Genomic DNA, 23,343 nt, shown 5'->3' with positions numbered 1-23,343 from the left:
TCAAGTCAAAATGTGGCATTTTCAAAGTTTCTTGCCCAAAAAATTAAATTGTGCACATTTTCCTGATTATAACATTAAAAAAGTGAGACTTGATAATGCTGGTGAGTTTAAATCATAATCATTTAATGACTATTGCATGTATATAGGGATTGTTGCTGAACATCCCGTTGCTCATGTCCATGCACAAAATTGTTTAGCTGGATCATTAATTAAATGTTTATAACTAATAGCTAGACCATTGATAATGAGTACTAAACTCCCCGTATCTATATTTTATATGCTGCATCATTGACTCGCATCTGACCAAGTGTAAATCATAAATATTCTCCATTGCGAATTGCTTTTAGTCAGTTGCCAAACATTTCCCATCTTAGGACATTTGATTATGCAGTTCATATTCCTATTACACCACCACAACACACAAAAATGTATCCTCAAAGAAGGTTGGGAAAATATGTTGGATATGAATCACCTTCTATTATAAGATATATTGAACTATGACGGGTGATTTTTTTACAGCACGTTTTGCTGATTGTCACTTTGATGAAACATTGTTCCCTACATTAGGGGAAGAAATGAAAAATTGAGAAAAGGTTGTTTCAAAGTGTGAACCTCAATTGATGTATCTTGATCCTCGCTCAAAACAATGCGAGACTGAAGTTCAAAAAATAATGCATATGCAAGAACTTGCGAATCAATTACCTGATGCATTTACAGATACAAAAAGAGTGACTAAATCATATATACCAGCACTAAATACTCCAGCTAGAATAGAAATTCCAAAAGCTGGCAACAAATTCACTCAAGAGTCTTCGCTACGTCTAAAACGTGGGAGACCAGTTGGTTCCAAAGATAAAAATCCTCGGAAAAGAAAATCAGCTGATAATGAGGTGAAAGAAAGTGTTCCAGAAGAAACACAACTCAAAGCTCCTCTAAAGAGGACATTGATGACGTCAATACAGAATTTACAATCAATTATGCACATTCAAAAATATCATGGAACCAAAACGAAATAAAAAATATCGATGAGAATATTTCATATAATGTTGCATATGACATAATGAATGACGATGATTATCTGGAACCAATTTCTGTCATTGAATGTCAAAATATACATGATTAGGCCCAATGGAAAGATGCAATACGAGCTGAACTAGAATCGCTCAATAAAGAAAAGTTTTCGAATATATTTTCTCACACCTAAAGACTTGAAACATGTTGGATACAGGTGGATTTTTGTTTGGGAAAGTAATAAGAAAAATGAAGTTACAAGATATAAAGCTAGAATTGCAGCTTGAGGTTCTCTCAAAGACCAGGAATTGATTATGAGGAAACTTGTTCTCCTGTTATGGATGCAACTACTTTTCGGTACTTAATCATCCTGGTAGTTCCTAAGAATTTATAAGTGCATCTAATGAATGTTGTTACTGCTTATCTATATGGATCTCTTGATAGTGATATCTCAAAAAGGCACTACTCAAACATTTCCCCACACTTACGGCACTAATAGCAGACGAGATGCTAATCCTCTATCTAGTAATATCCCAAGAAGCTGTATGTCCAGTTTTGGTTGCTGAACGGGGAAACGCACAAATGCTTAAATATTTTATCAGTAAAGCGCTTTCGGGAGGCGATTTGAATTACCTCCCTATCGAGAAGCTTGTATACACGCTCGTGATAACTGCGCGTAGGTTGCACGTGTATTTTCAAGCACATCCAATAACGGTGTTAACAGACTAATCCATCAGGAAGATACTGTATAAGCCGAAAATATCAGGCCAATTAACGAAATGGGCAATTTAACTAAGTGAGCGTGAAATCAACTTCTATGCTAGGAGCAGTCAAGGATCAGATATTAGCTGACTACCTAGTAGAAACGGCTGCGGAGATGCAAATCATACCTGACCTAGAGCGCCTCCCAGTTCCAAAGCTAGAACTCTGGGAGTTTTACACTGACGACGCAACTGGTCCAGAAGGAGCAGGCCCGGGTCAGTTGCTTACGCGACCCGAAAAAGAGGAGCATACATATGCGCTGAGGTTTAACTTCAAAGTAACCAACAATGAGGATGAGGATGAAGCCTTATTGGTAGGAAAGAGACTAGCCAAAAAAATATGGATAATGAAGCTCCAAGCGTACGTGGATTCACAGCTGGTCGTCAACTAAATCAACGGGGTTTTTGTAACATCCCGCCTTTTTCCGTTTACTTTTCCGTTTAATTATTTAAAGTCCGTTATATGATTATAACATCCTTCGTTAATACGCTTTTTAAAAATATCTCGTTTAGGTAATTCACGCAACCGCAACCGAACTCGAGGGACTAGTTTCACCAAGGGAGAAAAGATGTGACTAGCTTTTGACTAGTCAACACCCATCTCCTTTCATTTCTATTTTCCATTTCCATTTTCTTTTAACACTTCCACATTTTTATTCAATTCTCCATTACAAAGATTCATCATCCAAATCAAATCTAGCAAGCTTCAATCCAAACAAATTACATATTTGGAATCCTTGCAACTTCCTCTTCGATTCCATACTGATTTCATTACATTTGGGTAACTTTCTAAAATCACTAGATTTCGTGTTCTTAATGTTTTTAACTTATAAAGTTGTTAATTAGTGTCTATAGCTCAAGTCTAACATGAATATATGATTTATATGTTCGATCTTGTTATTTTTAGTAACTAGCATGAACTTGAAAGTTTGGTGTGTTTGATTGTTGATTTGGTTGCTTAAATGTTGTTGTTATTGTTGGGATTTAACAAGTTTCATAATACTTATAATCATTCAAGAAATAAGATTTGCGGAAGCGTGTAGATTACCATTTCGAAACTTGTAAATCTTTAACCAATTAAAGTTAAATCCCAATAAGGATCAAGTTGTGAAACATACTTACAAACTAAGAGTGGGTTTAGAGTTTATACCTCCTCAAGCTAGTTGAGGGTTAGTTCAAAAGAAGATGATGAAGATGATGAAGAATGGAGCTTCAAAGTGATGAAACCTCAAGGAGAAATACCCCAAGCTTTTGCACCAACACCTAGCCTTTGGTTAGGATTTAATAACACTTGAATTGAGCTTGCAATAACTAAATGAAGAACCCTTTCTTCCTCCCAAAAGGCCACCAAATTCAGCTGGGTTTTAGGAGAGTTTTGTGCAGAATTTTGATGTACAATTGCATGTATCTCTTGCTACTAGTCAAAGGACATGTATATGTGGAATTGTGTTATGGAAAGCAACAAGAATAAGCATGGGATAGACTTTCTTGGGGCTCCAAAATCTGCCCACCATCCATTATTTTATAACAAGAATGATTTTATAAAACTTGTTACAAGTTTTATAAAACTTGTATAAAATAAAATGTATTTGTTACTTGCAATAATTTTATAAACCATTTTATAAAATATAACATAACATAATTATTTAAACCTATAAATAATTAAATCCACATCATATATAAATTATCTAAATAATTTATCTCAAGTGATTATGATTTAGAAAACTGATTTTCTAAAGTTCAAGTGTCGCGTATTTATTTAACAATCCAACCGTTAAAATAAATACATATAAAGTGTTGGTAAGCTTGTTATTGGGTATGACCCGACTTGGATCATAACATAGTGGCCACGTTAATTTAATATGTCTCTCGGGCATACGAAATACCTTCAATCTCCCACTTGCACGAGAAACATAAGAAATTAATGCAAGTGATGGATACCACCTAACGACCGTCCATCACCCCCAATATGTTATGAATTTTGCCATTCAATAACATCATCCCTTTTGAGTTCCCATCTCGAATATGAATAGGTGAATCTTTCATCACATCCTTTCGTCCTAGATGTCATGTTAAATCCAAGAGACATAGAGTGATCACTCTCTTCTAGATTTAACTTTATCAGGCCTTAGACATCTGACTCTCAACGAATAAGAGGGACAAATTCCATCTTGACTACATATGTCCTAAATATATACCTTGCATTATACCTGAGCTCCTCCTTATGAACTACCATATTTCAGAATAGCGAAGGAAAGAATCAAGGCACAATACTTGGCAAATATCTGAACCCAATATGTATCTCAGGTCAGAGGATACAATAATATTCGCCTTTACTCAAGATTACATGTGATCAACCACAAAGGCTCCATTTAGTGAATCTTGAGAGCGGGTCTTCCAATATTTGTATCCCACAAATATCTATGAACCTTGGTAGCAACCTTGCCCCACATTCAGTCCATGAATGTATACCAATCCAAGTTCATAATAGTCTAACCCTCACATTTGCTCCCACAAATGTGATCGACTACGGAATTTAGAATAATTACTTATTCATGGATAAAATATGCAAAATTGGAACATAACTCAAAATAAATTAATACCATAATTATATTAATGAGTTTGAACAATTTTGTTCCGTTACAATACTTAAAACAGATCATGACCAATCACTAGAATATCGAAGCCCTAATGCACAAACATGTCCTGTATGTTTTGATCCATGTAAGAGCTTCGTGAGAGGATCCGCTATATTAAGATCTGTGTGAACTTTGCGAATACATATCTTTCCCTTTTCAACTTCATCCCTTATGTAGGTGAATCTCCGCTCAATGTGACGGGTCTTTTGGTGAGCACGAGGTTCTTTGATTTGAGCAATCGCACCCTCGTTGTCACAAAAGATCTCAAGAGGGTCCTGAATGGAAGGGACTACTCCTAAGTCGTCGATGAATTTCTTCATCCATGCAGCTTCCTGAGCTGCCAATGATGCGGCGATGTACTCCGACTCTGTAGTGGATAAAGCAACAACATCCTGTTTTGAACTCTTCCAAGAGACCGCACCTCCATTTAATGTGAAGACATAACCGGATTGTGATCGAGAATCATCTCGATCAGTTTGGAAACTTGCATCCACGTAACCTTTTACATCAAGTTCCTCCTCACCAGACCCATATATCAGAAACATATCCTTAGTCCTCCTAAGGTATTTCAATATACTTTTGACAGCAATCCAATGACTATTTCCTGGGTTATTCTGGTATCTACTTGTCAGGCTAAGAGCGCATGACACATCCGGTCTAGTGCATATCATTGCATACATGATTGACCCAATGGCAGACGCATATGGGACCTTCTTCATTTTCTCTTGTTCATCTTTCATGGTGGGGCACTGAGATGAACTAAGGAGTGTTCCTCTTTGAATAGGTACCAAACCTTTCTTAGAGTTCTCCATCTTGAACCTTTTTAAGATCTTTTCAATGTATGCACTTTGATTCAAAACTATCAGTTTCTTGGATCTATCCCTGTAGATCCCAATCCCCAAAACGTATTGTGCTTCTCCAAGATCCTTAATGGAGAAGCATTTACTTAGCCAAGTTTTAACTCTTTGCATTGCCGGAATATCATTTCCAAATAACAATATATCATCCACATATAGTACAAGGAACATGATAGTGCTCCCACTAGCTTTCTTATATACACAAGCTTCATCACCATTTTTAATGAAGCTAAATTTCTCGGCTTCCTCATTAAAACGATGATTCCACATTCTAGATGCATGTTTTAATCCGTAGATTGACTTCTTTAACTTGCATACCTTTTTAGGATATTTCGGATCAACAAAACCTTCAGGCTGAACCATATAGACATCTTCCACAAGATATCCATTTAGGAAAGCGGTCTTGACATCCATTTGCCATATTTCATAATCATAATGAGCAGCAATGGCAAGTAATATCCTAATAGACTTTAGCATTGCCACAGGCGAAAAAGTTTCATCATAGTCAACCCCTTGAGTTTGAGTGAAACCTTTTGCTACAAGTCTAGCTTTATATGTATCCAAGTTTCCATGTATGTCGATTTTCATTTTGAAAAGCCATTTACAATCAACTAGCCTTGAGCCAGCAGGTTGTGTAACAAGTTCCCAAACTTGGTTGTCATACATGGATTGCATCTCAGCGTTCATGGCTTCCTGCCATTTATCTTTATCAATCCTTGATAAAGCATCTTGGTAGTTTATTGGTTCATCCAAATCAACCACATTGCAACCATCCATGAGAAACCCATATCTCTCAGGAGGATTACTAATCCTACCAGATCTACGAACGTCTTGTGTATTTTGATCATCCATTTGATCACTCTCAACATTTTCATGTTGAGTGCTAGTGTCAACCAATTGTGTATCATCTACTTGATCTTGAACCTCTTCAAGATCTATCTTCCTTTCACTACTTCCTTCCATTAGGAACTTAGTTTCAAGGAATTCTGCCTTCCGAGCAACAAATACATTCTGCTCGGATGGATCATAGAAATAATATCCCATATTATCCTTGGGATATCCTATGAAGCTACACTTCGTGGATCGAGCATTCAACTTATTAGGGACGTAACGCTTAGGATAAGCTTCACATCCCCATACCTTTAAGTATGATAGAGATGGAGGTTTTCCGAACCACATCTCATGAGGTGTTCGTTCCACTTTCTTGGTTGGGGCCATATTTAAAATACGAGCCGCGGAGCATAGACAATAACCACAAAATGATAGAGGTAACGAGCTTCTAGACATCATAGATCGAACCATATCCATTAGGGTTCGGTTCCTCCTTTCGGAAACTCCATTTAGTTGGGGTGTTCCAGGAGGAGTGAGTTGCGAGATAATCCCACAACTTCTAAGATGATCTTGGAAAGCATCACTTAGGTATTCACCTCCTCTATCGGTAAGAAGTACCTTGATTGTCTTATTGAGTTGATTTTGTACTTCGCTTTGATACTCTTTGAATGCTTCAAAAGTTTCGTCCTTATGTCTTAACAAGTAGACATATCCGAAACGACTGAAGTCATCAATGAAAGTAACGAAGTATCTTTCACCATTCCTAGCTATGGGCTTAAAGGGTCCACACACATCCGAATGTATTAATCCCAATAAGTCCTTAGCCCTTTCGTAGGTCCCTTTGAAAGGTGCTTTAGTCATTTTGCCTTGTAAACAAGATTCACATACATCAAACGAGTCTAGTTCATTTGATTTCAAAAGGCCATTCTTTTGGAGTGTATGCATTCGATTCTTGTTTATGTGACCAAGGCGACAATGCCATAAGTAGGAATCACTCAAATCCCTTTTGAGTTTCTTGGTGCTAGTATGGTATATTGAGCTACTAGATGATGTGTCATCATGAACCAATTCATAAATTCCATTTGAAGGCGAAGCCTTAAAATAGAATACATTATCTAAATAAACATGGATATCATTATTAAAAAAATTAAGATAAAACCCACATTGTTTTAAACAGGAAACTGAAATAATGTTTCGACATAAATCCGGTGCATACAAAACATTGTTCAAAATAAGTTCCAAACCACTTGGAAGCTTTAATACAAAGTCTCCTTGAGCCTTCACTTGCACTTTGGCTCCATTACCCATAAAGAGACTTGATGTTCCCGTTTGCTTGCTACTTCTTTTGAACCCCTGCAAAGAATTGCAAATGTGAGTTCCACATCCAGTGTCTAATACCCATGTATTAGAAGAAGTAATACTAAGCTCTATATATACCATATATATGTTACCTGAGGATTGCCCCGCATCCCTCTTTTCCTTCAACTCCTTAAGGTAGACCGGGCAATTGCGTTTCCAGTGACCCATTTCACCGCAACCGAAGCACGGGTCTTCCTTGGGGTTTGCTTGTCCGGCAACCTTTTGCTTCTTGTTCTTGTTTTTGGTTGGGGTCACCATCCTCCCCTTTCCCTTGCCTTGATGGGCGGGTCCTTTCCTCTTAGCCGCCTTTGGCTTAGAGGTGTTGTTACCTTTGGACCCACCATCATTGATCATTAGCACGGGTGAAGCCCTCTTACCCATGCTAGTTTCCGCCGTCCTGAGCATGCAATGAAGTTCGCCAATGGTCTTATCCATCCCATTCATATTGTAATTAATTACAAATTGGTCAAACCTCTTTGACAAGGAGTTTAGGATAAGATCGGTGGCTAGCTCATTAGATATGTTGAGGTTAAGACGGTTTGCGCGATCAATGAGGCTTTTCATTTTGAGGACATAAGAGGATACGGATTGGGTGTCATCCATATGACATGCATGTAGTGCTCGAACCGTTTCGAAGCGCTCGACACGTGCTAGTTGAAGGAACATCTCCTTCAATTGCGTAATCATGTCATATGCACTATGATGTTCGAAATCCTTTTGGAGTTCGGGTATCATAGTCCCAAGCATTAGGCAAGCGACTTGCACCGAATCGGCGGAATACTTGTCATAATAAGCCATGCCCTCTAGATCTTCCTCATCCGGTTGGTCGGGAATAGGGTCCTCCAACACATACGCTTTATCCTCAAGTTTGAGGACAATTCTAAGATTACGGAACCAATCCATAAAGTTCGTATGGTTGAGTTTGTCTTTCTCGAGGAGAGACCTTAATGATAGGTTGTTTAGGTTAAGTGGTGCATTTTGCATGTTGTTGTTATTTGCGGCCATCTACAAAATTAACAAAGTTCATTTAAGTATCGATTTTAAATTTAATAAATAATACCCTTTTATATATAATTGTTTTATTAAATATTAGAATCCAACGGTAAATCAAATTTCGGTTAGGTGACCTTTATCCCGTTATTTGATTTAGCTAGGTAGTCATTATATGACAATTGCAATCCTTTTGCAACTTCTAAGTTATGGGATCATGCAATCCTTTTGCATGACATATTATCCCATCAACGCCTATTTGTTCATCATGCTTCGGTGACCCTAAGTTCATGATTTCCAAATCAAGTCGTCCTACTTGTTTAGACATGTAAACTTAACATACAAGTGGTTAGGTGACCTTTATCCCACAAGTGTGCGAAATTTACCTTAATCATATTAGTTTGCTCATAACGGTTAGGTGACCTTTATCCCATTATGAGTTCCCTACTATGTTTAAGTGTCCCACAAAAGGATGGCGCTAAACTTGTTTACCTTGTCGATTAAGGGATTTTAAGTTTTCGTTAATTCTAGTTTAAGAAAACATTTATGCCATACACCAACATGCATTTAGTGTATGGTTCATTTGAAATCCATTTTCAAGTCTTGTAATTTGCCAATTACTTGATATAAACCATTTTATATATATGTGATCCTTTTCTTGTTCTTAATAACCATTTATTAAGGTCTTTAGTTGCTTTTAATTTATCCAATTAAATTGTCATCTTGCATGTTATTAATACGTCTAATTTAACCAATTAAATTGTCGTTTTGCTTGTTGTTATCTTGTGATTAATTGTATCAACCAAACATACAATACAATAAACAAACAAACAACCACACATGCAAAACAAGTATGTTCACAATCTAGCCATTTTGGTGGACATTTGTTTAGCCGAAAACAAATGTCACCGGGTTAAGGGGTAATAAAACAAAGTAGGAGATTTCAAATCTCCCACTTAACCTTGCATCCATATGTTCCTTGTGTTCTTCAAGTCTTCATCATCTTGTATCTTCATTTTACAAAATATGTATCCTAATACATTTTTATCTAGAAAATGAAAATACAACCTATCCTATTTTACATACCAAATGTAAAACAAATTACATAGCCAAAATAAATATTACATCCAATTGAATGAATTAATATTACATACCAAATGAATATTACAAACATTCAACCAAACAAATATCCATTCAAACACACATGCATACATCATAAGGTCAAGGCATTGATTGTGAACTACAATATACAACAAATATGACCAATTTTCAAGTTCCAAACCCACTTTTGGAACTCTTTAAAATTCGGCCAAAATCAAGCAACCCTCCAAACCCGAAAAGTTTTTGTAATCTACTTTCATGCATGTTTATAGATTACAAAATTCATGGGTTTATAAACCATATAAGAAGCATATTCCAAAGACCTCGGCTCTGATACCATTGTTGGGATTTAACAAGTTTCATAATACTTATAATCATTCAAGAAATAAGATTTGCGGAAGCGTGTAGATTACCATTTCGAAACTTGTAAATCTTTAACCAATTAAAGTTAAATCCCAATAAGGATCAAGTTGTGAAACATACTTACAAACTAAGAGTGGGTTTAGAGTTTATACCTCCTCAAGCTAGTTGAGGGTTAGTTCAAAAGAAGATGATGAAGATGATGAAGAATGGAGCTTCAAAGTGATGAAACCTCAAGGAGAAATACCCCAAGCTTTTGCTCCAACACCTAGCCTTTGGTTAGGATTTAATAACACTTGAATTGAGCTTGCAATAACCAAATGAAGAACCCTTTCTTCCTCCCAAAAGGCCACCAAATTCAGCTGGGTTTTAGGAGAGTTTTGTGCAGAATTTTGATGTACAATTGCATGTATCTCTTGCTACTAGTCAAAGGACATGTATATGTGGAATTGTGTTATGGAAAGCAACAAGAATAAGCATGGGATAGACTTTCTTGGGGCTCCAAAATCTGCCCACCATCCATTATTTTATAACAAGAATGATTTTATAAAACTTGTTACAAGTTTTATAAAACTTGTATAAAATAAAATGTATTTGTTACTTGCAATAATTTTATAAACCATTTTATAAAATATAACATAACATAATTATTTAAACCTATAAATAATTAAATCCACATCATATATAAATTATCCAAATTATTTATCTCAAGTGATTATGATTTAAAAAACCGATTTTCTAAAGTTCACGTGTCGCGTATTTATTTAACAATCCAACCGTTAAAATAAATACATATAAGGTGTTGGTAAGCTTGTTATTGGGTATGACCCGACTTGGATCATTACATAGTGACCACGTTAATTTAATATGTCTCTCGGGCATACGAAATACCTTCAGTTATGATAAAGTGCAAGTATTAAATGTGTTCTTAGTATCACTAGCTTCAATTTGATGTGTAGGTTGCTTTAGAAAACTTCATGAACTTGATTAGTGATTTTGGTGAAATTGGGTTAGGGTTTGATGAACTTGAAATGGACTTCTGAAGCTTTGAATGATATGAAATGTTATTTGTAAGTGTTAGGTTGTATTGTATGCTTGATTACCTTAAAAACGGCATATCATTAATGTAAATTGGTTGCCGAATCATCGAATGGCATTTATGAACTTGAATGCATTAAATGAGGAGCTTTGAATGTGATTTTGGTTGTTGTAAAGGTAAATGTGATTGATGAAATGTGTTTAGTTGTTTTCCTTGTCAAATTACCTTTCCGATGATATAAGATACATATTTTGGTTGTTTGCGGATCATAAATGGTGATTGTTTGAAGTTAGGTTCGTGCATTAAACTTGAAAACTGCCAGAATTTCTGCACAGGTACTGGCGCGGGGCGCCATAACCCCGCGCGGTGCGTCAAAGTGGGCTGACCAACTTGTCATTTAGAGGAAAAATGTTTGCTATGCTAGGGACCTCCGATTCACATGAAACTTATTCTAATATGCTTATATATGAATAACTAGCACAGAAAAATAGTTCGGGACCCGACCCGAACGTGTTGACTTTTTTGTTGACTTTGACCGACTAAAGTTTGACTTTTTGTCAAACTTAACCAAATGATTATGCAATCTTTCTAACTTGTTTCTATACTTGTATCTTGCATGAAACTTGACAATTTGATTCACATGCTACATAATCGAGTCGTAACGAGCCATAGGACTAATTGAACATCTTTGACCTATCGTGTTTACCGTTATTGATACAAACCTATTTGTTTAGGTCAAGACTAGCATTCGTTCTTGCACACGTTTACTTGTTGAAGTACTTTTACATACGTGCACTCAAAGTGAGATCATAGTCCCACTTTTACTCTTTTGAACTTGCATTTGGGATGAGAAAACATAAACGTTTCTTTTTACTAAGTGAACACAAGTACAGGAAAACAAACATTCTACATACGAGTTTGAACAAAAATCCTCAATTCGATTAATATTAGTTACACTTGCCGGGTGTAAGCGAGAACTTATGTTATATGGCCATATAGGTTTGATAAACCCTCATTCAAACGGTTCGCTACCGTTTACGAATGGAATATATTTTCGAGAAACAGTGTATGTTCTAACACTATTGTGATGGGGTTCTATGGAAGGAATGTTAAGCATTGATAATTGGGTGCTCGTGAAACCAACTTTTGGAATGTATTACTATTATATCAATGTTACAAATCTTGTGGTTCACTTGTACTTACTTACTTAAACCTATGATTTCACCAATGTTTTCGTTGACAGATTTCTATGTTTTTCTCAGGTCCTTGAATGTTTTGTGATACATGCTTCCGCTCATTACTTTTGATACTTGCTTGGATGTCTGGTATACATGCATACGTGGAGCGTCTTTTGGCTACTTTCAAATTTTGTCGCATATGTTTCAAATGTACTTTAAACTTTGTTACGTAACTAGTTGTCGAACTACTTTGTAAACCTTGAAACATCTTTACTTTTGAAATAAATGCGACATACTTTTGGTCAAACGTTGTTTTAAAGACTTATGACCACGTAATGGGACCTAAGTAGACGGCGCCGTCAATGTCGATTTTGTTGGGTCGCTACAGATGGTATCAGAGCGTTGGTTGTAGGGATTTAGAGTTCATTGGTGTCAACCCCGAGTCATAGGGTACATTAGTGAGTCTAGACTACAACCGGCATATAGACTTGAAGTAGGAATTACTTGACTACTTGCGCATTTATACTCGAACGTTTCTACTCATATCTACTCTTATTTCATCTTAATCTCACATTGTTTAATTTGATTGACACGCCACCTTGACTTAGTGAAATAATGTCGAATGCACATATGAATTAGGGTAATATAATTTCCGGGATTATATTACGGTGACTCATATGAACGTTTCGACATTTTGGCATAAAGAATTTAAGGCGAGTCAAGGAAAATTTTTCTCTCTATCCTAATTCCATATCATGATTAGTATTATTGAAAATACTAATCAACGGTATTCTTGTGTTTTGAAGGAACAATGCCTCCTCGTCGTGTGCCACGCCATGAGACTCCCGAACAAGCTCTACAACGAATGATAGCCACTGCCGTGGATGTGGCCATGGCCGGTCACTCCTCCAACAACAACAATAACAACAACCACAACAACAACAATCAAGGAGCCGGTAACTCAAGCGAAGGGTGCTCCTACAAAGCCTTCATGGGGTGCAAACCTCACACTTTCGATGGAACCGGAGGACCGGTTGTGCTCACCCGATGGTTTGAGCAAACAGAAGCCGTTTTTAGCATAAGCGGTTGTCGGGACCAAGATAAGGTCAAATACTCCACTCACACTTTCACCGATGTCGCCCTCACATGGTGGAACACCGATGTACAATCGGTGGGTACCGATGAAGCTCACGCCCTCTCTTGGGCCGACTTAAGGGAAAAGATGATCGTCGAATATTTCCCTCGTGAAGAAACCCGAAGGCTCGAATAAGAGCTAAGAAATTTGAAGGTGGTCGGAAACGATCTCAAGGCTTATAATCAACGATTTTCCGAACTAGCCTTGATGTGCCCAAACCTTGTGAACCCCGAAGCTTTAAGGGTTGAACTTTACTTGGATGGTCTCCCAAAGAGCATCAAACACGGGGTAATGTCATCCAAACCCACTAATCATCAAGAAGCCGAGGATAAGTCGAGGATAAGTCGGGTAACAATAAAAGAAAATGGGAAGCCCCCCAATCAAGCAACAACAACTTTGCCAAGAAGCCTTACACCTCCGACGGCAAGAAAGGTTATGCCGGAAACCTACCTCTTTGCAACAAATGCAACAAGCACCACTTTGGTGAATGTGGCAAGCTAATTTACCATCGGTGCCAAGGAGTTGGTCATAAGGTCAACGAATGTAAAAGTGTTGCCCCCATCGCTCGAAAGGGGCCCAATGCACCAAAAACGGGCACTTGTTACGAATGTGGCCAAACGGGCCATTATAGAAATGCATGCCCGAAGAAGAAAGATAACCCCAATACGCGCGGCCGAGCTTTCAACATCAACACTGAGGAAGCCCGAGATGACAATGAATTAGTCACGTGTACGTTTCTTCTCAACAACACTTATGTTACTTGTTTATTCGATTCGGGTGCCGATAAATGCTTTGTATCCAAGACTTTGGTTCATTCTTTTAGCACTCCACCATTCCCACTAGATACCACTTATACCATTGAAGTGGCCAACGGAAAACTATTGAGTGCCGACACATATTAACGGGGGTATACGTTAAATATTTTGGGTAATGAGTTTGAAATTGACTTGATACCCATGGAACTAGGAAGCTTCGATGTAATAATCGGTATGAATTGGTTAGCCAAAACGAAATCTCACATCCTTTGTGATCTTAACGCAATCCGAATTCCTATCGAGAGTGGTGAACCCTTGATTGTTTATGGCGATAAGAGTTGCACCGGACTCAACCTTGTTTCGTGCCTTAAAGTTAGAAAACTACTCCGTAAGGGTTGTTTTGCAATCCTTGCCCATGTTAAGAAAGTCGAGTCCGATGAGAAGCATATCGATGATGTGCCAATTGTTAGTGACTTTTCCGATATATTTCCCGACGAATTGCCTGGTCTTCTACCTCATCGACCGGTTGAATTCCAAATCGATCTTGTTCCGGGAGCCGCACCCGTAGCACGTGCACCATATAGACTCGCTCCATCCGAAATGCAAGAATTGCAAAGTCAAATCCAAGAACTACTTGATCGTGGTTTTATCCAACCTAGCCATTCAACTTGGGGCGCTCCGATTTTATTCGTTAAGAAGAATGATGGATCCCTACGAATGTGCATTGACTATCGTGAACTAAAGAAATTGACGGTTAAGAACCGATATCCTCTTCCGCGCATCGATGACCTCTTTGATCAATTACAAGGATCACGTGTATATTCAAAAATCGATCTCCGCTCGGGTTATCATCAATTAAGGGTTAAGGGGGAAGATGTCTCCAAAATCGCTTTCCGAACTCGTTATGGTAGTTATGAATTCCTTGTCATGTCATTTGGTCTCACTAACGCACCGGCGATGTTCATGGACCTTATGAACCGCGTGTGCAAACCGTATCTCGATAAATTCGTCATTGTGTTCATCGATGACATCTTGGTCTATTCTAAAAGCGAAGAAGAGCACGAACAACATCTCTGACTTGTGCTCGAACTCTTGAGACAAGAACGACTATATGCCAAATTCTCCAAGTGTGAATTTTGGTTGAAGGAAGTTCAATTTCTTGGTCATATTGTAAGTGATCAAGGTATTAAAGTCGATCCAACGAAAATCGAAGCCATTAGTAAATGGGAGACTCCTACTCACATTCGTCAATTTTTGGGTCTCGCCGGATACTATCGTAGATTCATCAAGGATTTCTCTTTGGTTGCTCGTCCTCTAACCGCGTGAACTCACAAGGGAAAGAAATTCATTTGGGCGACCGAACAAGAATCCGCATTTCAAATCTTGAAAACAAAGCTAACTACCGCTCCTATCTTGTCGCTTCCCGAAGGCAATGACGATTTTGTTGTATACTGCGATGCCTCGAAACATGGTTTTGGGTGTGTATTGATGCAACGAAAGAAAGTCATTGCTTATGCCTCTCGACAATTGAAAATCCATGAACGAAACTATATGACACATGATCTCGAACTCGGAGCCGTTGTCTTTGCACTTAAAATATGGAGACACTATCTTTATGGAACCAAAAGTACCATCTTCACCGATCACAAAAGCCTTCAACACATCTTCGTTCAAAAGCAACTAAACATGAGACAACGACGGTGGATTGAAACTTTAAACGATTATGATTTTGAGCTTCGTTACCATCCGGTAAAGGCAAACGTAGTAGCCGATGCCTTGAGTTGAAAAGAAAGAGCTGTGCCTCTTCGTGTTCGAGCTTTAAACATCACCATTCACACCAACCTAAATAGTCAAATTCGTGTAGCCCAAGACGAGGCTCTCAAGGATGAAAACATCTCTCTCGAACACTTGAAGGTCCTCACCTCTCGATTCGAAGTTAAAGAAACCGGACTCTGATATTTCACCGGAAGAATTTGGGTGCCTAGTTATGGGGACTTGCGAAGCCTTATTTTAGACGAAGCCCATAAGTCACGATACTCGATTCACCCCGGTGCCAATAAGATGTACCATGACCTTAAAGAACAATATTGGTGGCCGAACATTAAAAGGGACGTTGCTACTTATGTTGGAAAGTGCCTAACTTGCTCCAAAGTCAAAGCTGAACATCAAAGACAGTCCGGACTACTTCAACAACCCGAAATCCCGCAATGGAAGTGGGAAAGGATAACGATGGATTTTATCACCAAACTACCAAAGACGGTTGGCGGATATGATACTATTTGGGTTATTGTTGACCGTCTCACCAAATCCGCGCATTTCCTAGCCATGAAGGAAACTGACAACATGGAGAAACTCGCACAACTTTACATTAAAGAAATCGTAGCCCGACACGGTGTACCCTTATCGATTATCTCCGACCGAGATGGCCGTTTTGTTTCTAGATTTTGGCGTACTTTACAAGAAGCGTTGGGAACACGTTTAGATATGAGCACCGCATACCATCCGCAAACCGACGGACAAAGCGAACGCACAATTCAAACCTTGGAAGATATGCTACCAGCTTGCATTGTCGAATTTAGAAAAGCTTGGGATAAGCACTTGCCTCTCGCCGAATTCTCCTACAATAATAGTTATCACGCGAGTATTAACGCCGCACCATTCGAAGCTTTATATGGCCAAAAATGTCGTTCACCTCTTTGTTGGGCCGAAGTAGGCGACACACAAATCACCGGACCCGAACTCATTCATGAAACAACCGAGAAAATCGTTCAAATCCGAGATAGGCTTAGGACGGCCCGAAGTTGTCAAAAGAGTTATACCGAAAAACGACGCAACGACCTCGAATTTCAAGTCGGTGATCGCGTAATGTTAAAAGTCGCATCTTGGAAAGGTGTAATCTGTTTTGGGAAACACGGGAAGCTAAATTCGCGGTATATTGGTCCTTTCGAAATCTTGGAGTGTATTGGAACCGTTGCTTATCGTTTAGATCTTTCATCTCAATTGAACTCCGTTCATCCTACCTTCCATGTATCTAACTTGAAAAAGTGTCTTGCCGAACCCGATATCATCATCCCTCTCGAGGAACTTACTATTGATGAGAAACTTCATTTTGTGGAAGAACCGGTTGAAATTGTGGACACCTCCGTCAAGACGTTGAAACAAAGCCGAATTCCGATTGTCAAGGTTCGTTGGAATGCCAAAAGAGGACACGAGTTTACTTGGGAAAGGCAAGAAGAAATGCAAAAGAAATACCCTCACTTGTTCTCGGTTCCGGAAACACAAGATTCCGAGGAAGAAACAACGACTACTACGCCTACTTAAATTTCGGGACGAAATTTCTTTTAAGGAGTAGGTAATGTAACATCCCGCCTTTTTCTGTTTACTTTTCCGTTTAATTATTTAAAGTCCGTTATATGTTTATGACATCCTTCATTAATACGCGTTTTAAAAATATCTCGTTTAGGTAATTCACGCAACCGCAACCGAACTCGAGGGACTAGTTTTGCCAAGGGAGCAAAGATGTGACTAGCTTTTGACTAGTCAACACCCATCTCCTTTCATTTCTATTTTCCATTTCCATTTTCTTTTAACACTTCCACATTTTCTTTCAATTCTCCATTACAAAGATTCATCATCCAAATCAAATCTAGCAAGCTTCAATCCAAACAAATTACATATTTGGAATCCTTGCAACTTCCTCTTCGATTCCATACCGATTTCATTACATTTGGGTAACTTTCTAAAATCACTAGATTTCATGTTCTTGATGTTTTTAACTTATAAAGTTGTTAATTCGTGTCTATGGCTCAAGTCTAACATGAATATATGATTTATATGTTCGATCTTGTTATTTTTAGTAACTAGCATGAACTTGAAAGTTTGGTGTGTTTGATTGTTGATTTGGTTGCTTAAATGTTGTTATTATGATAAAGTGCAAGTATTAAATGTGTTCCTAGTATCACTAGCTTCAATTTGATGTGTAGGTTGCTTTAGAAAACTTCATGAACTTGATTAGTGATTTTGGTGAACTTGGGTTAGGGTTTGATGAACTTGAAATGGACTTTTGATGCTTTGAATGACATGAAATGTTACTTGTAAGTGTTAGGTTGTATTGTATGCTTGATTACCTTCGAAACGGCATATCATTCATGTAAATTGGTTGCCGAATCAGCGAATGGCATTTATGAACTTGAATGCATTAAATGAGGAGCTTTGAATGTGATTTTGGTTGTTGTAAAGGTAAATGTGATTGATGAAATGTGTTTAGTTGTTTTCCTTGTCAAATTACCTTTCCGATGATATAAGATACATGTTTTGGTTGTTTGCGGGTCATAAATGGTGATTGTTTGAAGTTAGGTTCGTGCATTAAACTTGAAAACTGCCAGAATTTCTGCACAGGTACTGGCGCGGCGCGCCAAAGTGGGCTGACCAACTTGTCATTTAGAGGAAAAATGTTTGCTATGCTAGGGACCTCCGATTCACACGAAACTTGTTCTAATATGCTTATATATGAATAACTAGCACAAAAAAATAGTTCGGGACCCGACCCGAACGTGTTGACTTTTTCGTTGACTTTGACAGACCAAAGTTTGACTTTTTGTCAAACTTAACCAAATGATTATGCAATCTTTCTAACTTGTTTCTATACTTGTATCTTGCATGAAACTTGACAATTTGATTCACATGCTACATAATCGAGTCGTAACGAGCCATAGGACTAATTGAACATCTTTGACCTATCGTGTTTACCGTTATTGATACAAACCTATTTGTTTAGGTCAAGACTAGCATTCGTTCTTGCACACGTTTACTTGTTGAAGTACTTTTACATACGTGCACGCAAAGTGAGATCATAGTCCCACTTTTACTCTTTTGAACTTACATTTGGGATGAGAAAACATAAACGTTTCTTTTTACTAAGTGAACACAAGTACAGGAACACAAACATTCTACATACGAGTTTGAACACAAATCCTCAATTCGATTATCATTAGTTACACTTGCCGGGTGTAAGTGAGAACTTATGTTATATGGCCATATGGGTTTGACAAACCCTCATTCAAACGGTTCGCTATTATTTACGAATGGAATATATTTTCGAGAAACAGTGTATGTTCTAACACTATTGTGATGGGGTTCTATGGAAGGAATGTTAAGCATTGATAATTGGGTGCTCGTGAAACAAACTTTTGGAATGTATTACTATTATATCAATGTTACAAATCTTGTGGTTCACTTGTACTTACTTACTTAAACCTATGATTTCACCAACGTTTTCTTTGACAGATTTCTATGTTTTTCTCAGGTCCTTGAATGTTTTGTGATACATGCTTCCGCTCATTACTTTTGATACTTGCTTGGATGTCGGGTATACATGCATATGTGGAGCGTCTTTTGGCCACTTTCAATTTGTGTCGCATATGTTTCAATTGTACTTTAAACTTTGTTATGTAACTAGTTGTCGGACTACTTTGTAAACCTTGAAACATCTTTACTTTTGAAATGAATGCGACATACTTTTAGTCAAACGTTGTTTTAAAGACTTATGACCACGTAACGGGACCTAAGTAGATGGCGCCGTCAATGTCGATTTTGTTGGGTCGCTACAGTTTTTGATGCCAATGATGGATCGATGCAGTCTTATCTAGCGCTAATGCATTCATTGGCTGAAGACTTTGATGATTTTATGATCGGCTATATACTCTGAAGCCAAAACAAACAAGCTGATGTGTTCAACAAAATGGCAGCGCTAACACTTAACCACCTAGAGAAAAAAGTTTTGTTTCAACAATCGTTAAAAATGTCCACCGAGCTCAATCCGGTCACCGCCGCCGTAGAAGAAGAATAGGAAAGCATCTGGATGACCAATCATCGTGGAATTTCTGAAAATGGGATCGTTGCCACAGGATGAGAAGGAAGCATGCAAGGTTAGAGTCAAAGCACCAATGTACGAGCTAAGAGGTAACATCCTATACTGGAAATGTTATTTGGCAGCAAGTTTTCGATGTGTAGGCTCTAAAGAAGTAGAAATAGTCATAGATGAGGTCCAAAAAGGTGCTTGCAGTCTACACTCTGGCTTTATGACAGTGACTAAAAATATCAAAAGGATAGGATATTAATGGCCGGGAATGTATTCTGAAGTGGTAGAAAGAATACAGATGTACCAGGAATGTCAGTTACACACGCCAGTCAGTAGGGCACCTAGGTACCCAATGATACCAATCACGTCGCCGTGGTCATTCTGAAAATGGTTTGTTGACATTGTGGGTCCTTTTCCTAAGGGCGCCAGAAATGCTGAATACTTGGTAGTCGCTATTGATTTTTTCACAAAATAGGTGGAGGCCAAGCCTCTGCATTCAATTACAAGTAAGTGTGTCCGTGATTTGGTTTGAAAAACCGTTCTTTGCATATTCGGAATCCCCAATGAAATCGTTACCAACAATGGCACACAATTTGAAGGCAACCCATTCAACAGCCGGTGTCAGGATATGAACATAAGACACAGCTTCACCTTAGCAGTGGACCCGCAAGCCAACGGGCAGTGTGAGGTTACAAACAGAGATATAATCGCACTATGAAAATAAGGTTGGAAATGCAACGAAAAGCTTGGATGGATGCACTGCCCAAAGTATTGTGGGCACACAGAACGACGCCTAAGAATAGCACTGGAGAAATACCTTTAAGTTTGGTGTACGGGTCGGAGGCAGTTTTACCCGCCGAAATTTTCTTCCCAACGGAGCGTATCCTATCATTCAAAAAAGAAAAGAACTCAGAAGACCTACGCACAAACCTAGATTTGATCAAAGAACACCGAGAGATGGCTGCAATACGTGAAGCTATCAACAAATAACAGATCGCTAAGTATTACAATAAGAGGGTTCGACCACAGACATTCGCCGTCAGTGAGCTCATTTGGCGCGATAACCAAGCTAGATGAATACAATATACAGGAAAATTAGGCCCTATTTGGGAGGGTCCTTATAAAGTTGTCGGAATCAGCAAAACCGGAACCTACAAAATGTCAAAGCTCAAAGGCATCCCGATAAGGCGCACTTAGTATGCTACCACGCTTAAAAGATGTTATATGTAAATAGAAAGTAGAAGATTTGATCACTCGACTATATTTTCTTACCATTAGATATAATTGCACTAAATAATGCGCTTTTCTATATTCGGATATGCTATGAGAAGATGACACTCTTGTAAGCGAAGGTTAAAGCGTTAAGTCATTTTTGGTCTAAGATTTCGTGTACCTTAAAAACCAGAATTGCTATTTGACTTGGATTGCCTGCGCATAATTACCAGCGCATGTCCTGCCTATGTAAAGGATGTTTTCTCTAGCTCCCGCATTGTAAAAGCCTATATGGTGACATACTACACTTTTACCGGAAGGTGACGGACATTGGGTTGTCCTAGTCTCACCCGCACAGAACTAGAGATCTGCAAGTCATGACTATAAATAAAGACGTTAGTCACGCCTGAACCCAATCTTAAGAGTTGGTGCACTTAGAAAACTCTTGATGCATATAAGAGTGCACAATCAAAATGTACATACGTGTGTACAATCAAAATGTATATTTTGTGCACAACAGTATCCACAGAGATTGCGCGCGGACATGCCATGAGTATAAAGATTGTCATTACGACATACATAAACACAAGCAATTGTTGGCAAACAAAGGGATAAAATGACCGATATTGATAAAGCAACTTATGATCACCACAAAATGTATATAACAAAATACTAACAATTATAAGCGCGTAAATGATGAATAGATAATAAGTTTATTAATAAGATCCATAACAGGGGCACATCAAATGTCCCGTTCATATTGATTATAAACGTTCCATATTAATTGATTTCGTTGCGAGGTTTTGACCTCTATATGAGACGTTTTTCAAAGACTGCATTCGTTTTTAAAACAAACCATAACCTTTATTTTATTGACAAGGTTAAAAGGAATCCACCTAGATTATCCAGAAATGATAATCTAAAAATATCACACTTACACACTACCAATACATATTGGTTTACAATAGTAATATGTTACAACAAAGTAAATATCGAATGCAGTTTTAAACAATATTATACAAACATGCAGACACCAAATCTTGTCCATATTTTAGCATGCAACAGCGGAAGCTCTTAATAATCACCTGAGAATAAACATGCTTTAAACGTCATTAAAAAATGTTGGCGAGTTATAGGTTTAACCTATATATTTATCAAATCGTAATAATAGACCACAAGATTTCATATTTCAATATACATCCCATACATAGAGATAAAAATCATTCATATGGTGAACACCTGGTAACCGACATTAACAAGATGCATATAGAATATCTCCATCATTCCGGGACACCCATCAGACATGATAATTTCGAAGTACTAAAGCATTCCAAATTCCAGAATGGGGCTTGTTGGGCCCGATAGATCTATCTTTAGGATTCGCGTAAATTAGGGGCCAGTTCCCTAATTCTTAGGCTACCAAGCTAAAAGGGGCATATTCGATTTCTATCATTCAACCATAAAATGTAGTTTCACGTACTTGTGTCTATTTTGTAAAACATTTATAAAACTGCATGTATTCTCATTCCAAAAATATTAGATTTTAAAAGTGGGACTATAACTCACTTTCACAGATTTTTACTTCGTCGGGAAGTAAGACTTGGCCACTGGTCGATTCACGAACCTATAACAAATATGTACATATATATCAAAGTATGTTCAAAATATATTTACAATATTTTTAATATGTTTTAATGTTTTAAGTTTATTAAGTCAGCTGTCCTCGTTAGTAACCTACAACTAGTTGTCCACAGTTAGATGTACAGAAATAAATCGATATATATATTATCTTGAATCAATCCACGACCCAGTGTATACATGTCTCAGGCTAGATCACAACTCAAAGTATATATATTTTTGGAATCAACCTCAACCCTGTATAGCTAACTAAAACATTACTTCATATAGAGTGTCTATGGTTGTTCCAAATAATATATATACATGGGTCGATATGATATGTCAAAACATTTGCATACGTGTCTATGGTATCCCAAGATTACATAATATATTAGAATACATGTATAATACAATATGAGTTGGCTAGAATATGATTAATATAGATTTGTTACCAATATTCACGTAGCTACAACAAGAAAAAATTATCCAATCTTGTTTTACCCATAACTTCTTCGTTTTAAATCCGTTTTGAGTGATTCAAGTTGCTATGATTTCATATTGAACTTAAGTTTATGAATCTAAGCAGAAAAAGTATAAGTTTATAGTCCAAAATACAGGTTACAAGTCATTTTTGTAAA

Source organism: Rutidosis leptorrhynchoides, chromosome 3 (assembly GCF_046630445.1).
Source record: "Rutidosis leptorrhynchoides isolate AG116_Rl617_1_P2 chromosome 3, CSIRO_AGI_Rlap_v1, whole genome shotgun sequence".
Taxonomy (NCBI): domain Eukaryota; kingdom Viridiplantae; phylum Streptophyta; class Magnoliopsida; order Asterales; family Asteraceae; genus Rutidosis; species Rutidosis leptorrhynchoides.
The sequence above is the reverse complement of the archived record's forward strand: the minus strand, read 5'-3'. Positions refer to the sequence as shown.